This window comes from Grampus griseus (assembly GCF_964374135.1).
Source record: "Grampus griseus genome assembly, chromosome: X".
NCBI classification, from domain to species: Eukaryota; Metazoa; Chordata; class Mammalia; order Artiodactyla; family Delphinidae; genus Grampus; species Grampus griseus.
In genome coordinates this window covers 60,407,467-60,422,049 of record NC_138999.1, presented here as the reverse complement: position 1 = coordinate 60,422,049, position 14,583 = coordinate 60,407,467, and the positions used below count along the sequence as shown (strand labels likewise).

Genomic DNA, 14,583 nt, shown 5'->3' with positions numbered 1-14,583 from the left:
AAGGGTGTACAGACGACCCGGCTGGAGGAGGGTGGTCAGCTGGCTAGGGCAGGGAGGATGTGAATGCTTCCAGATTGGAGCTCTGGAAGGGGGTCATGAGTTCCTGCTGATGGGAAGGGTGAATGGCAGAGATGAATGGGAACCGCCAGACCCCAGAGGAGGAGGGGGGTTTGGAGAGAGCTAGAAGAGGGCCTTCGGGGGAAAGGGAGGACGTGCCAATGTGGCCAGGCAGAGCACACACAGGACCCAGACCTGGGACACTCCGCTGGCTTGACTGCAGGGATGGTAGCAGAGGCTGGCCCAGAGTCCCCACCACAGGATGCCACAGATACCGTTCTGGAAAAGGCTCTGACGTGGAGCAGCGCCCCGGCCCGGCCCCCTACCCCGACCCCGACCCTTACCCCTCCAGAGAGAAGGCAGAACACAGAATATGAGAGGTACTTTAATTGGAAACTGCTGTGAAACTGGGGCGGGGCGGGGGCAAAACAGGGGGGAGAGGAAGCCCTAGCTGAGGCAGAACAGGAGGGAACGAGCTTGGCCACAGCTCCAGGGCCCCAAACAGCTGCTCCTCTTGCAGGAAGACGCTGGGCTCAACCTGTGAAACAGCAGAGTCAGGGAAGAGCCTCAAGCCAGGGCCAGCCCCCAGCCCTGCTCAACAGCCAGGACTGTGGGAAGGGGTACGGTGTGTGTAACACTCACTTCAAAGGGTCTGCAACTTGTCAGCCAGGTACTGCATGGCGGCTGCAACAGGGACAGGCATTAGCAGGCGCTCCAGACAGAGGGATACAGAAGCCCGTCCCCCTATCCCCGTGAGGAACCGCCTAGCCCTGATACCTGAAACCCCTCCAGACCCGATGCAAAGAGCTCTGGGCCTGATCACTCCCCACCACCCAAATTGAATGTGGAACTGGTTCCTAAAGGGAAACAAAATGTGCCAGCAGCTCTCATGCTGTGGGCCGTGCCACAACCACTCAGAACTTGTCACACACACAAACAAACAATCCAACAAGAACCTTAGAAGCCACACCAAGCAGCAGTTCAAGGGAAAAATCAACGAGGCATCTCTAAAAGTCCTATCAGAAGGACATTCCCTAGGACTGGTCTGGTTGTCAAAGTGTGCATGCAGTCCAGACAGTACTTTGCTATTTGTACACACGCCCAGTTGTACATGCACAGCCACCTCCAGGGCCAGGCCTGAGAGGTTCTCCTCCCCAAAGGGATGATCGTCCCTGCCAGGCCCACCGCACCTGCAGCCCACCCCCACCCCAGGTGCCCACCCGGGTTCTTCACTAAGACACCGCTCTCCGGCCCTGGTTCCTCATACCAAGTTGCTCCTTAAGTTCGTCTACTTCTCTCTTTAGCTCGAGACACTAGGCCAGCAGACAGAGGAGGAAGAGAAATGATTAGTATACTCTGGCCTCCTCTCTCCTCCACCTTCTCCTCTCCCCTCCACCTTCTCCTCTCCCCCGGGCCCTCCACCCCAAAGCCGGGTGGTCAGACTGGCAAGGGCTCCTCAGTGGAAAGGAGGTGGGCTCCCTCCGTGGGGTACGTGATGGGGGCAGGGGAGGGGGAGCCCACACATGTCAGCTGAACTTGGACCCAGATCCCACCCTCGAGTTTGGGCCTGCATTTCCAGGATGCAGAGGAAGCATTACCCAAGGACAGCAGGGCGTTCCCAGTGGCTGCTGCTGCGTTTCCGGTCTTGGGGGATGGTCAAGTGGCCCCTGGTCACCTGAGAGGGAAAGGACACACAATCCAGCTTCCCAGGCTCCCAGTGAGGTGGAAAGGGCCAAGCGGGCTCTAAAGTGAGGTGAGGCAGCACCATCTTCTGCTGGCAACCAGCCGCCCCTGCTCTGCCCAGCAGCCGGAACCTTGTCTCTGGGCCTGCTTCCCCTGTTCCCCGGGGGCAGCCATTTCGCCATTGTGGTCCCCAAACAATGTGGCTCTGGATTCGACCCTCCCAGAGCTGCAGCCACAGCCAGCACGTGGGAGAGCAATGTGGCCGAACAGGACATAACAGAAAAGGCTGTTCCCCTGCAAGTCTACACCCGGAGCAGCTGTTTGTGGCACTGCCACCGATCACCCCGGCCGCACAAACCCCACTCAGAGGATAATGTGGCTTTAGGACAGCCCTCTGAGCACCCCATCTCCTGTGGGAGAAGCTGCCTGGGAGCAAGGCTGTGCCCCCGGCAGAGACAGAGGCAGACGTTTCTGTCCTCAACCCCTCTTCCCTCCCCTCATATCAAACCCACGATACTCACCTGAGGGGGCAGGCCCCCTGGGCATGACTTCTCCCTGGTTCAGGGCCAAGGGTTCTGAGTTTCCTGGATCTTGGGGGCCTCTGGTGTTGACGTCGCCACTGCTGGCTTTTCTACGATGCATGCGCAGACAAGAGGTCCCTGGCCTGTGAGTTAGCAGCTGAAACAAAAATTTCTCACCGATTTGGACTAAGGAAGTGTGTGTGTGTGTGTGTGTGTGTGTGAGAGAGAGAGAGAGAGAGAGAGAGAGAGAGACAGAGAGAGAGAGTTGTGTGATTCGGGCCAGGGTGAGGCAGGGAATTGGGAAAGGAATTGAAAGGCTGATCTCATTAGCACTTTCTCCCTCAGTCAGCCCCAGGCCAGCAGGCAGAGCTGATCTAGGCACAACAGTGGGACACTGAGAAAGCCCAGGCCCCCTGCAAGGAAGGTCTGGGGAACAGCTAGGAAGGAGGATTCAGGAAGCTGGTGAGTCTAAATACTGAGGCTTTCCGGGGACGCTTTTAAGGGATCCCCCGACCCAATTCAGCTACCAGCCCTCCCTTCCATCCCAGCCCAAGTCTCTCAGAGGAGGCTGGAAAGAGGCCAAGGGTGGAGAACCGGGCCCAGGACACCCGAAGTGCTACCTTAATGTTTGTCCCTAGGAAAAGGAGCCCGATCTGGCATCGTAATGACCCAGTGACCGAGGGGCACCCAATGCTAACCTCTGAGGGGTGGACAGAGGCAGCATGGGTGAAGACGTGTGCCCTGGGTGCTGTGGGGGGGGGAAGAGTGGGGAGAGAGGAGGAGCATGGCCTACTCACTTGGCCCTTTGGGGCTGGGTCTCTATTTGGGTCCTTATCTTCTCCCGCCACCGCCTCAGACTCCCTTGCCCACCTGACCACGGATTTCTTCCCAGCGCCACTGTGCTTGGACTGTTTGGTTCCCGAAAGGACCAAGGTATAACTCTTGGGTCTCCCAGGCAGCGGAATACCAGAGATTGGGGGGAAGGTGGCCGGTTCCACGGGAGTTGCCGAGATTCGCTGCCCCCGGGAACGGAAGGTTCCCCCCAGGGCAAGTTTGGATGCTTCCCCGACGGATTTCTTCTCCTGGGCTCCGTTCTTCCTAGGAGTGACCCGCGGCAGGCCACCTGCAGCAGCAGCAGAAACAGAAGCAGCAGCAGCAGCAGCAGCAGCTCCCGCGTAGCTGGGCTTGCTGCCCCCCTTGCCCCACAGCACGCTCTGCATTTTCTTAGGGGAAGAGATGCCCTGCTCTCCCACGCCCTGCCTTTCCACAACCGAAGAGAGTCCTCGCGGAGCCGAGGACAGGGAAGAGCCTGTCACGTGACGGTAATTCTCCCTGACTTGGAACTTCGAGTGTCTGGGAGTGTCCCCGGGATCCTCGGGTCTACTGGGCTTGGCCTGGCCTCCTCCTCTGCGGTAAGTGCTCACCGTCATCAGCTGTGTCTCACTGAATTCATCTGAGGACTCGGAGTCGGACAGCAGCCAGGCCAGGCCTTCCGCGGAGCGCCGCTGGCGATCCGCAGCCACGTTCAACCTACGCTTAGTGCCTCTCTTAGGGTTCCCCAAGGCCCGGCCCGCTTCAGGCCCACCGAGGTGGAGAGGGCCGGCTGGAGCCGTCGGCGCCTCCCCACAGCTCTGGCCGGGCGCTCCTCGACCGCCGGGACCCGCCTCGAGGCGCAGTGTCCACACGGTGGCCTCTTTGAAGGTAGTGGACCTCTCCGGGGACGGGTACCTGCGGATGCCCAGCACGTCCTGGTCGGTCAGCTGCTGCAGGTTGGCCTCCTTGGCCGCCTCAGACTCCTCGATCAGGTCCAGGAGGTCCCTCGTGTGCTCCTCTGGGGAGCCAGGTCGGCCTTCGCGGCCCCACAGCACCGGCCCTCGCGCTTCCAGCATCTCCCGCTCAGACTGGAAGCCCTCGGGGTCCGGGTATCTGCGGACGCCCAGCACATCCTGGTCGGTCAGCTGCTGCAGGTTGGCCTCCTTGGCCGCCTCAGACTCGTCGATCAGGTCCAGGAGGTCCCTCGTGTGCTCATCTGGGGAGCCAGGTCCGCCTTCGCGGCCCCACAGCACAGGCCCTCGCGCTTCCAGCATCTCCCGCTTCGACTGGAAGCCCTCGGGGTCCGGGAAGCCGCCTCCGCCCTTGCCGCTCCGCGGCTCCCCAGACTCGGGGCCTGGGTCGGGCCCCGGCGGGACTGCGGGGCCGGCTATGCGGACGCCGGCCTGCTCCCTGACCTTTGGGCGGACACGCCTTCCCCACACATACACCTCATCCGGGGAGCTCATGTCGTGACCCGGGCGGCCCCGGAACCGGGGCGACGGTCGATGGCCCGAGTCGCGGTCGCGGTCACGGCGGGCTAGGCAGCCGGCGCTCAGAAAGGAGCGTCAACCACCTCACGCACCGCACGAGCTCGCCTCAAAAGAAAGGACGCGCCACTTTCAGCGCACCTCTCACGCCCGCGCCGCAGCCTCCTCATTGGTCCGGCCCCCGCCAACCAGCGGGCGCCTTGTTCGCCCGCCCCCGTCGAGACCTAACCAATGGGGCCGAGGGCCTCTGGTTTGCTCGCAAGCCCGTGGGCGGTCTGGGCAGTTGGCTGGTGAAGGAGATGGTGGGAGTGCCTCCCTCTGTCAAGCCTCTGGGCCCGCCTCCTCCTGTCCCGCCTCCCCTTTCTGGTTAGAGTCACAGCTCTGAGCCTCCGTTTCCCATGTGTACAGGGGGTCGAGGGCGTCGGGGAGTGAGGGCGCCGGGCTCCAGGGGTGGTGAGGATGAAACGTCAAGATGGAGGCGCTGGATGCCTAGCACGCGCCGAAAGCATTTGCCAGCCTCCCTTGCACCGCAAGCCTTAAGACCCAACAGGAGAATGGGCACAGGAGTCCCGCAGTCAGTGATCAGGGGTCGGCCAGAGAGCAAAGGGATCGTATTTTCGTTCTGTAAGGTCTCTGTCTCAACTGCTCCATCAAATGTGGCTCAGCAGACGTTCCTGGCAGGCGGGTGTGGCGGATAGACTTGGGGTTGGCCTCGCTGCATCAGCCCTTCCCCCTCTCTGAGGCAAATTCAAAGAAGAGGAAATCGCAGTGGCCAGTTACACCCCAAAAGGTGCTCCCCACCGCTGATCCTGGAGATGTGAACTAAAACCACGAATCGGGTTTCACACACTAGGTTGACAACCTTCAAAGAGCTTAACCATTCCGAGGGTGGGAGAGGTTAGGAGCGAACCCCTGTGGCGGTGGTGCAAGAGACGCATTTGGGAGGTAATTTGGCAGAATCCATTGAAAGCAACTTAGTGCCGGCACGGACTCTGTGCCTGGCACTCTTCTAAGCGCTGGGCATAAATAATAATGCATCCGCGTGACACGCCTTTAACTATAGTACCAACTATTACTGGCCTCTTCCCGGTGAGGAAACAGGCACTGAGAGGTTCGGCCACTGGCCCAAGGTCATTCGGCTCGTGGGGATCAGCGGCAGGATTGAAACCAATCTATCTGACTCCAGAGTCCTTGCTTTTAGCCCAAGATCTTTAAAAGGAAGGAAGAAGGAATCTATTTCCTCTATGCTCCTGCAAGTCCGCTGCCTGGTACTTCTTCCGGAGACACGCTGGTACCTGTAGTGTACAAGAACACATGCACAAGGGTGTTGGTGATGGGAAAAACTGGGAACGCTCCAAATTCCCGTCAGTAAGGAAACGGATGAATGCAACGTGGCTTAGCATCCAGTAGCATAAAGCGTGGCAGTCCAACGGAATGCATCAGGCCATTCTCACAGCTTTCAAAAGCATCTGCCTGACTTCCAACTGCAAGTTGCAGAACGATGGCTTTGGATTCACGTTTGTAAGTTAAATCACTTGCGTGCGTGGGCACACGCACACACACCAGTCAATCCTATGTAATATATGAGAATTCATTTAAGTATATGTACAAGTATGTTTTAAAGTTTTGAAGGACGCACAACCAAGGCCTACCAGTTGTGATGGCGGTGGGTGTGGATAGCCAGGTGTCTCTCAATTTTTCTTGGAGCTGTCACTTCTCAGCTCCCCTGAACTGAGCAGTACTGATGTCTGGGGAGTGGTGCCTCCCTTGGTTTCTATACGGCCCATGGGTGTTAGAATTTCCCGTGTCTGCCACCCCACTCCTACTCTGACACCGCTCCATTCCTCCCATACCTTCCTTCTGCTCCTTCCCGTTCATACTCCTCTGTCTTCAGTCACCTCTCTCTCCTGCATCCTGCTCTGGCTGACCTCCTGGAGAGTCCTGGGGTGTCTGAACCCCTCTTGCCTGTGGAACTCAAAGGCCCAGTTTTCTGGGTCTGCACCTGAGAAGCTGGCCGTGCTGGAGAAGTTTCAGAGCAGGGGAGATTGGGTGCACTGTAAATCTGCAATCCTCCTCCTCGAGCCTGCCCCCGATGGTGCCTGCCCGTTTGTGGATACCGCCCTCTTCCACTTCTCCCAGTGACTTTTTAAGTCATGGTGTGCTATTTCAAATATGTTAAAATGGATAAGGAAGGATATAGCAAAATCTCCTGCATCCACCAGCACCCTAGGAAACATTACCAGTGGATTCAGTGGAAGCCTCCGTCTTCCCTCTCACCATTTCCATTCCCTTCCTCCCTCCCCCAGAGAGAGACTCCCAGAACTTCTTCTCACCTTCTCCACTCTCTTCGTCCCTGTGGCTCTCCTACCTCCTCTTCCCCTGCATCCCATACGTCTCCAATGATGTCACTAATCTCTGCTTTAGCCCCCTATGCTCACCAGGATCCAATACTGCTTTTGACTTACTCTCTTGGCCTGGGGTGGGAGCCAGTGTCAGAGGTTCCTCTTGGCTTTCCCCACCAGGATAGCTCTTACCCCACAGAGCAGTGACCCAATGTGGAAGTCATTGCTCCAACTGCCAAGTGTATCACTTATCATTATCAGCTTGGGGACTGGAGAAATGACCGCTATTTTGGTCCAGGGACCCATTCAGCTCACTGTGAACCGGTCTCTATTCCCAACTCCTTTTAATGTCAGGGCCTCATAAGCCCCATTCTAATGGGGCCCCATCATGACACTTTGGGCCTCCTGGATCAATGTCAGCTCAGATCCTGTGTCCGGTAGTAGTAGAAGTGTCTGGGTCTTTTTCTAGCCTCCGGGTACAGTCACCTGAGAACTGGCAGTCATTCTCTTTAGGGACGGTCATAACCCACTGCCTTGTTTCTGGATCCTTCCTCCTCAGGACTCATCCACCTCTTCAGTGGGGCCAGTCTCTGAATTGGCTGAGGACCAGGAACTGAGCAGGAGACTGTGGCTTTTTAGCGGGATGATGGCCCTCCTTCTCTTGCATTCTTGCCTTTTGCTGGCTGTCGTTGCCCCTAGGGAGCCATGCTGTCTGAGCCATCTTCTCAGCTTTCTGCCGGTCAAGCAGGCACTCTTGACTGCCCCTCTGAGCTTGCTGGTCGTTACTGGAAATGTGGTCTGCTGGCATCTCTTGGTTAAGAGCTGCCCTCTGCCCTCTATTATGTCAGAATTCGTTGGCTCCCATGGGTGGTAATGAGCCCAGGTCGGGACCACTTTTCTTCCATCATTGGCATTGGCCTCCAGAGGGGAGCAACCACCAAACTTCTAGTGATACTGGGGCCCCTCTCACCAGAACACTCCTGATGGCTTTGGTGAGTGATGTGTCCTCTCAGCCCTACAGTGGGACATAACCATGAGGCCATGTGACTGGCCTCACCTTTTCTGTCCGTTCTAGCATGTCTGCATCACTCAACCTTATTGTTCCTTCCTCTGCCATCTGCCAATCCAAGGCAGGCATTTCCACTTCTCTCCTTATGGGCCATCACTTTCTCAAAGTTTCAAAGGGCCAGTCTGGCAGTGAATTTCCTCCATCTCCTGGAGTCCTTGCCCGTGTGTTAAATCCCATGGCATGAGAAAGCGCCTCCGCTCAGCAAAACTTGCTCTTCCACTTTTATATTCCTGTCCACTTGATCCAGCACCCTCAAAATCCAATCCCAGGGATATTGCCCTGCTCCTGCCAGTACAGGCTTGTTATTTCTTGGTGTATAATTTCTTTTTCCCCTTATCAGGCTCGGCATATCCCAGTGAGTTTATGGAGAAGAGATGAGGGTTTCCCTGGGAGAGGCGTCTGTCACTTTGTGGGGGAGCAGACTCTGTAGCATCTACCAGCACAGGGCATGTCTTAGCTCTTGCTAGGGAAGGAAGGGCCACCCTGCAAGCTTTGAGGCCTCAGGACGTTTGGATCTGATAAGCCAACGTTTGGGGACATCCATGCCAATATACCCGGCCTACATTTCAGAGTCTGAAGTTTTTCCAAAAAGGGCCCTGACCTTCCCATAACAGGCCTGTGTTTGTCAAGGATGTATACATCTCTGGAGTTCTGCACTTACTGTTATCGCATAATCTGTGAGCTACTCAGCTGTCTCTGCAGGAGGCAAGGGCATTTTGTAAGCCACCAAGAAAACCCCATGAACCTTACACTTGGCCCTTAACTGTTTGGTAATGTCCCTTAGTTTCTCATTATGTCTTTGCAGGGCGCCAGTATAACAGTGATGAACAGCCGCCTCTGCCCTCCCTATAGACATAGTGCCCTCCCTACCATTCAAAGGCCTGAATCATCTCACAGGCCACAAGTAAGACCCTCCACTGGGATATTTTTCAAGGTACGTATGGATAAAACCTTAAGGAATCAGGAGGTAACCTTGTGCTAGAGATTATCCATGCCCCACATAACACTCAAAATGGTATGCTCTTTGTCATTTGGGCAGTGAGTGAGCTGGTCCATAAACCCCATCTTATAGCTAACTTCTCAGACCACTCCTGGTACCACTTTTGTTAGTTTGGGTCCTCCAAAAATACAGACACCAAGGCATGATTGGACATGAACGAACATGATGGGAGAATGGCATGTGAAGGATAAAGGAGAAGGAGCAGGAATGAGTCTTCTTCTTCAGGGTGCGATGCGGGTCTGACGTCTGTAAGAGAGACGCGGGGGAAAGGAGGATCAGATAAGAAGAATCTCAGATGCAGTTTCGTTCTAACAGTAAACTTTAGTTCCGTTTAGTTTAGTTTGTTCAGGCTCATGTGGAGTCCCCACCCTACAGCTGCCATTTAGAGGAGTCCCTGTCCTGAAGCAGTATGCCCCTGCCATGCTCAGTCACTGGCTGGGAGCTACCCAGAGGATGTGGGATCTTGGCACAAACAATGGTGGTGCCAGAGAAGTGGCAGCTGGCACTTGCCAATCTACTATGTTCCCTGCAGTGGATCGGAGGGGCATGTTTCTATGGCCACCACAAGGAAGCAGAAGTCATTTCCGTTTTGAGTGACTTTGTGGTGGGGAGCATAAGGACACAGGAAGTAAAGAAAGATTGGGAGGGAAATGATGGGATTTTGGATACATTAAGGTTGTGTTTCTTATAGGACATGCAGGTGGAATTAGCCAGGATGCACTTAGAAATTTGGTTCTGGAACACCAGTGAGGGGTCAAAGCTAGAGAGAGATACAGACTTGGGAGCCATTCATTCCCTCAGTAAACTTTTATAGCAGTGTTTTTTCAAACGTCACCATAACCTTAGAAGTTCCTTGCATGGAAGCTCCAATTCCTTTCCCTTCACCCTCCTCAGAAGTAACCTCTATCCTTTGTCTTCAGCGTTCCCTTCCTTTTCTTTAGTTATTCTCTACATAGGTTCATATTCCTAACAACGTTGGTTTTGCTGCATCCTTTGGTCTTTATGTAAATGGAATCATTTGTGTTGTTTCTGACTTCTCCCGTGTGATACTGTGTAACTGAGATTCATCCCTGTTGTCGCATGTGGCAGGCACTTGTTCATTTTCATTGCTGTACACTGTTCCACCAAATGAATATACAGTAGACTCTCATTATCATGATAGTTATTTGCAGTCTATAAAGTTGCCATGAACACTGAATTAGGCAATCCTGAAACATTGCTCCTAAGGGAAATATAATTTCAAGTTCCTACCATCCGCTGGTCACAACATTTTCATCGACTGATCGCTGCGTAATCATGTTTCATGTGTGTTTCTGTTTAAAGGCACTCTATTTAATACAAATATTATTGATTCATTAACACTGACCTCACAGCCAACAGCATTATAAATCATGCCTGAACAAGGTTTATGTAACACACATATTTTCTTGAGTGCACGTCATAGTCATTTTGCACTCAAGGACACTAGACAGTACTTCAGCACTAAGCTTGGAGGCCATCTTTAATTATGAAATCACCAACAAAGAAGCACAAAAATGCAAACTATGTGGCACCAAATAAATCATGAAAAGGACACTTGCTTGCAGTATGAGACTGAAACCAGAAGGCAGGGCGTCACCTGGTTTGACCTCAGTTGGGAACATATTCCACCAACTCAAAATTTTCACAGCTCTCTCGAATGAGGAGGAAAGCACTCTGGTACTGATTTGTGGTTAAAAATGAATTTTAGCAAATAGGGGAATTTGCAAGTATGGAATCTACAAATAACAAGAATCAACTGTATCTCAACCTATGTATCCATTCTACTGTCAATGGGTAATTTGGGTTGTTTCCATTTGGGCAGATATTATTCATAGCGCTACTATAAACATTCTGGCGCATGTTTCCTGGTGCCCACGTACAAGAGCCTTCCAGGGCAGAGCTTTCCAACTTTTGGACCTGGGACTTTGAGGCCTTCATCTCCAGAGACAGCCAGACAGCAGCCCCTGGACCGCTTGGTTCTGGCCCTGAACAACTTTTACTCCTGTATGCCATACAATCATCATTTTCTGTGTGAGCCATAGAATCAAATGGCTGGGAAGCTGCGTTCCAGTGCTCATACTTAGGACTGAAATTGTCATCTCATAGGGAAAGAAGATTTCCAACATTACTAGATCATGCCAGAGTTTTTACAATGGGGTCATGCTAATTTCTACTCCTATCAACAGTGTTTAACTGTTCCACATCCTCATCAACATTTGATATTAACAAAGTACAAAATTGTTGTCAATCTTGTGATAGTGAAATGGTGTCTCATTGTAGATTTAATCTGCAATTTCTTGATTAGTAATAGTATTAGTAATAATATTGAGCAGCTTTTCATATGCTTGGCCTTGGGGATTTTCTTGTCTATGAGGTGTTCATTTAGTGTCCTTTGCCCATTTTCCCCTTGGGTTGTTTGCATATTTATTTGTGGAAGTTCTTTATGTATTCTATACTTTAATTCTTTGATGATTTCGTGTTATGTAAATATCTTCTAGTTTTTAGCTTGCCTTCACTCTTCTTATCATACCTTTTAACGAACAAAAGCACTTCTTTTTAATTTTGCACAGCACTTTATTATGAAAAGTTCCATACAAGAAGATCACGGGACTTCCCTGGTGGCACAGTGGTTAAGAATCTGTCTGCCAATGTAGGGGACACGGGTTCGATCCCTGGTCCCAGAAGATCCCATATGCCACGGAGCAACTAAGCCTGTGCGGCACAGCTACTGGAGCCTGTGCTCTAGAGCTTGCGTGCCACAAGTGCTGAAGCCTGCGTGCCTAGAGCCCATGCTCCACAACAAGAGAAGCCACTGCAATGAGAAGCCCGCGCACCACAACGAAGAGTAGCCCCTGCTCACCGCAACTAGAGAAAGCCTGCGCACAGCCACAGAGGCCCAGCGCAGCCAAATAAATAAATAAACTTTTAAAAGAAAGAAGAAGATCACAAGATGATCCGGGAAAGTTGAGGGGGTACTTGCTGATCATGGACCACCTTCGCTCTCACCTGATGACCTTGCTTCCCATTTCATTGAGAGTATACAGGCAATCAGAAACAAACTTCCCTCATTCATAAATAGTTTTCTCTATTTTGGATCATTCCTATCAGCATACAAGTATGTTGTCGTTTCTCCCAATTAAAGAAAACCTTCTTTTGATTCCAATTTCCCTTCAAGCGACACCATTTTTCTCTGCTCACCTTCACATAAAAACTCCTTAAGAGTCAGTGTATACTTGCTGTCTCAAATTCCTCTCTTCTCATTCACTCTTTCTCTCCTTTCCATTTAGCAATTCTCTATTGAGGGCTGACAAGGTACTGTTCTAACACATGGTGCTACATCACTGAGAAAAACAGATGACGTTCCTTCCCTCAAGAGCTTACATTTCTGTCATAGGCCTATTGGCAATATTTTCTCAATCTTCAACTATGTCCATTCCTTTGTTGTTGGAAATCACTTTCCTGGACCCAGTTTCAATCTTTATCGGTTGCCTAGAGTGTTGCTCCTAGAACACTCCTTTACCAAACCCCTAAGTGGGATCTTCTGCTTCCTAGAACTAATGTCTTCATTGTTCTTGGTTTACCACAGTGTTTTGATGGGACTCATTCTCCAGGTACCATGGGTGATAATTTCTTTTAAGACTTTGCATGAACAAATATTACCTTTAATATTACCTTTAATTTCATGCTTATTTGATAGCTGATATATAATTTCAGGCTGAAAAGCTTTCTGACTTTCAATGTCACTTTTGAGAATGCTGGTACTATTTTGCATACCATTATGATTCCCAAGCCTTTATGTATGACACATTTAATTTTTTTAGTTACATATATTTTGATTTATTACATAGTAAAATTAACTTTTTTGTTTTCAGTACCATGAGTTTTAACACATGGACAGATTTGTGTAACTATCACCACAATCAGGATACAAAACAGTTCCATCAGCCCCAAAATCTCCCTCATTCTGCTGCTTTGTAGTCAAACCATCTCCCCCATCCCAAACCTCTGATAACTGGTGATCTGTTTCCCATCCCTATAGTTTTACCTTTTCCAGATATTATACAAACACAATCACACAGTATGTAACATTTTGAGACTGGCTTCTTTCATTTAGCATAATGCATTTGCGATTCATCCAAGTCGTTGCATGTATCAAGAGTTCCTTCCTTTGTATTGTTAAAGAATGTTTCATTTATAGATGTATGGTTTTATTCGTTCATCTGTTGAATAACATCTTGATTGCTTTCAGTTTGGGGTGACTATGAATAAGGTTTCTATGAACATTCTGTTAACATTCTATTAACATCCATAGTGTGCACTGGGAAGCGAGTTCCTGTGATGGCTGTCTCCAGCCTGTAGTTAGCTTCACTCTCTCCAGAGTGTCTGCAGGGACACATGACCTGGAATGACTGTCTCTACTGGTCAGAGGCAGGTCCAAGGTCTAAGCTAGCTCTGTTTCCTCGAAGTGCACACACACTCATTGGTAATGGCCTCAGCTCAGTGGGGAGCAGTGCCGGAGCAAGAGGGGCTAGAACATAAGCCTGGTACAGGCTGGGTGGGGCACTGGGTACATTCTAGGAATCCAGCCAGAGGCCTGGGCAGCAATCAAGCCCATCTTCTCCAGGGTGGGATTTGAGGGGAAGGATTAAGTCCCACGAACGTTCTTTTCTGACCCTGAGGTCTGTGACTGTCCCATCCCACCTGTGGTCTGTCCACCTGAGCTCATGCCATGGACTCTGGAAGGGAGTCAGGGTGAGAATATGGGGGAAGGGTGGACCCAAGTGCTCCCCATTGTCCAGGTGCAGTCACTCCTTACTTCCCATCCTCACTGCGCCCATCCTGCCCCTGTCCCGGGTAGCTCATGTTGGGTGGCCTCATATATGGGTCCCCTGATTCTAAGATGAGCTACTCTGAGGAGCCACCCTTCCCAATCTCATTCCATCCACACCCACAGTAGTTGTCAGACATCATAGGATCACAGAGTAGGATCGAGAGCCACCTCCAGCGAATCCAACATTTCGAGCATCCCGACAGCCTGTCGTGGGGGTTGGTGACTTCTGCATCATCCCCCTCCTATGTTTTGGGAATTTAAGGACAACCCTTGAACAAAACAGATCCGACCCTTGCTTTTGCTCATTCAATGCCTTACAGAACCTGGACCAGCCTCTACTCCCTTTACTCCCTGAATCACATCTTTCTCCCTCAAGGGAGATTACCCCTGATTACATTTATTCACACACAGGGACACACCGTCACCAACCTTGAATGGCCAATCTACCATCATACCCCCTTTTGTGTAGTAAAACACCGGTCTTTCGGGAAGGGTGTCAGGCACAACCACCCTTGCCTCACTCAAACACAAGTCTGTCCCTCTGAGTCTCAGGCTGGTACAGCCCTGGGTCCTGGCTGAGGGAAGGAAGTGCTCCCCAACCTCGAGTGAGGGGGAAATCGAACATGGAGTTCAGACTCAATCTCGTGTGTCCTAAAGAGGCAGTCTGGGAGATTGAGCTGGGACATGGAAATATCATTTCCAGGAAAATGTGTGTCATGGGGCTGGTGGAAGAGTATTTGACGGGGACCATGCAACAAC

General features: G+C 51.8%; 1 long non-coding RNA gene across 1 annotated transcript; it reads right to left on the bottom strand.

Annotated features, from left to right (window-relative positions):
* Positions 1-697: 697 nt before the first annotated feature.
* On the bottom strand, positions 698-2,371 carry LOC309839976. The gene is made up of 4 exons (XR_014298536.1): positions 2,262-2,371; positions 1,656-1,732; positions 1,325-1,370; positions 698-741 (listed from the first exon to the last, which is right to left on the bottom strand). It is a non-coding gene; the product is annotated as an uncharacterized lncRNA (long non-coding RNA).
* Between the last annotated feature and the right edge of the window lie 12,212 nt (positions 2,372-14,583).